Source organism: Glycine max, chromosome 9 (assembly GCF_000004515.6).
Source record: "Glycine max cultivar Williams 82 chromosome 9, Glycine_max_v4.0, whole genome shotgun sequence".
Taxonomy (NCBI): Eukaryota; Viridiplantae; Streptophyta; class Magnoliopsida; order Fabales; family Fabaceae; genus Glycine; species Glycine max.
The window spans coordinates 36,546,011-36,549,104 of record NC_038245.2 but is presented as its reverse complement, the minus strand read 5'-3'; positions in this window follow the sequence as shown (position 1 = coordinate 36,549,104).

Here is a 3,094-nt window from a genome sequence, read left to right as displayed (position 1 = left end):
TTACCACAAAATTAGTAAACCCATCCTTTACTTGATACTCATCATTCCCAATATGTGTGACTAACATTATTGCAATCTCCACACTTTTATCCAAAATACTTTTGACCTTAGGGGTAGCAGTAAATTGATAAGTTACAACCTTGTCTCTCCTATTGTCAAAAAGTTTCATTAATCTACAAATTAGAGATTGAGGATTAAATATGTGTCTAGCCTATGTATGCTTTGGTCTGGCTTTATGTAAGAGCCAATCAACAACTTTTTTTACTCAATTTCCTCATAGCAACAATAGCTTTTTTAAACATAAATTCATTATATGCCATAACACATGCCCAAAACTAAGAAGTTAGCATTAAAGACCTAATTTTCAACTTAAAGTTATTGAGCATGTGGTTGGCATGGAACCTACACAAAGGAAAACAATTAGTTACCATTTACAAAAAAATGAAAAAACTAATACTAATCAAAACCAGAAGGAAAAATTGAAAATAAAACTAGAATTGATACTAATGAAAATATAGTTGATAATGATACTAATCAAAATCGGAACCAAAAATTGAAAGGCCTAAACCCTAACTGGCCTGTGTTTAACATAGGAGAAAGTCTTTACTACTGCAAGGCCTAAACCCTACGAGGATCATAACGTACATTAATTTGATAAAACAATAAAATATTACTCATTTAAAAAAAAATGTCAAACATTTTACCTTTTGCATATCTGACATAATTGTCAGACAGTTGTCCTTCCACTTGGGCACACTTTGTAGAGATTCACAAAGATAAGTGAGAAAAAACATCCAAGATTCCTTGCACTCAATTTCGACCACCCCAATTGCTATAAGGAACATTCCCCTATTGGCATCTAAAGTAACATCAGAAAAAAGAATCCCCCCATATGGGCCTTTCAATTGGCACCCATCTATTCCAAGCCAAGGCCTGCATATCCCTTGACAAATCCCTTCTTTTGAGCATCAAGGCAAAAAAAAAGCCTTTTAAATTGAGTGTTCATATTAGGGTTAGGTACTAGTTCCACATTTAGCTTAACAATGCTTCCTTTATTTTCATTCTCTACTGCAACAATCCATGGTGGCAAGTCATTGTAAGAGACAACATGTACACCCTTTGTGGTTTGTTGGACCTTTCTCTTAGCTCGATAAAATTGCATCTTACTGCCTGGTTTAACACCATATTTTTCAAGAAGAGTTTGCTTCATTGCAGGATAGCTTATGTTTGGATCAACCATAATTAATCTCTCTAATTTCTTTGCAATCCACTTACAATTTGCATCGTTGTTCCTTGTTGTTTTGATGCAAGTATGAATATTATAATATGTCTTGATTTGGAAGGTTACCTTATCTGGAGTAGGGGATGCATGGATCCTCCATGTGCAACCACGAGTGTTACACTCATAAGTAACCCTTGTTCTTCCATTTTAAACTCTATGCAGTTGAAATCTTTCCTGTATAGCATAGTCCTTCAAGATTTCCCTGGAATGATCTACATTAAAAAATAATTGATCCTTAGCAAGCTTGATCTTTCCATTTGGATCCTTCTTAAATGGTTGGCACTTAATCCCCCTCTCCACATAAATTTTTTCAATATCATCATCTAAATAGTTATTTCCAGTGACATCTATTGTTTCCTCAAAGTCACTAATGTTTTCACTTTCATAATCTTCATTGTCATTTCCATCCTCATCCACTGGCTCATATTCACTTCCAGAAAAACCATTATCAAAACCAGCAAACAAGTCTCCTCTTCACTGGCATAAAATCCATTAACACATGGATTAGGATTGAGAATGTTAGGTTCTTCATGCATATCAGGAACATTATACATATTGGTTGCAGGCACACTAACAAGATTAGTAAGAGACATATTTACAGAATTTAACATGTGGTCCACAACACACAAGTAAACAAAATAAACTTAGTTGTGCTCCATAATGACAAAAAAATATAAAATATTTTAGTGCCCCCCCTCATAAATTAACAACAAAAGAAATAAAACCCTTTAAAAAAACTCAACAAACCTTTTAGGAAATTGAAGATGTGCGAAGTGCGACTTGCCAACACCCTTCAAATTGAAACATCAACATTCGTCTTTTTGCTGGTACCTTCTTCTCAGACACGAACCTTTTAATCGAACACAGGAACCTTCAAACCGCTAACCTTCGCATAGCCAAAGCCCTAAACTAGGTGTAAGTGTAACTACTTGCCTTCCTTCAAATTGAAAGGGATTCCCTAAACCAAGTCACTCTCTCTCACCATTGGTGTCACCATATTGGTTGCAGGCACACTAACAAGATTAGTAAGAGACATATTTGCAGAATTTAACATGTGGTTCACAACACATAAGTAAACAAAATAAACTTAGTTGTGCTTCATAATGACAAAAAATTATAAAATATTGTAGTGGTCCCCCTTATAAATTAATAACAAAACAAACAAAACCCTTAAAAAAAACTCAACAAACATTTTAGGAAATTGAAGATGTGCGAAGTGCAACTTGCCAACACCCTTCAAATTGAACCATCAACATTCGTCTTTTTGCTGGTACCTTCTTCTTAGATGCGAACCTTTTAATCGAACACAGGAACCTTCGAACCGCTAACCTTCGCATAGCCAAAGCCCTAAACTAGGTGTAAGTGTAACTACTTGCCTTCCTTCAAATTGAAAGGGATTCCCTAAACCAAGTCACTCTCTCTCACCATTGGTGTGACCCTAATGTAATTCAAATTATAAATTGTAACAAAGGCTTCCTAAACTCTTAGAGAGTGCTTGTTTAATGATATGGGCAATTACAAAAAATAACAGTTTTCTAATATTTTATTTTTATTTTTTCAAAGACAACAAACAAAACCTTAACATTGTTAGACACAAGGGGGGCCAAAGTAATGTTGTAAAATGGAATAGTATCAGGTGTAATTACTTGAAACCTCAGGGGGGTCAATGTAATTAACTCTAACAATATAGAAATCACTAAATATAACACCAACAAAAGCTTCTATGAATTGGCATAAGATTAATTTTTAAAAAAAAATATACAAACAATAACAATCAACATGGAAATATAGGAAGATCAGAAAGATTAATAT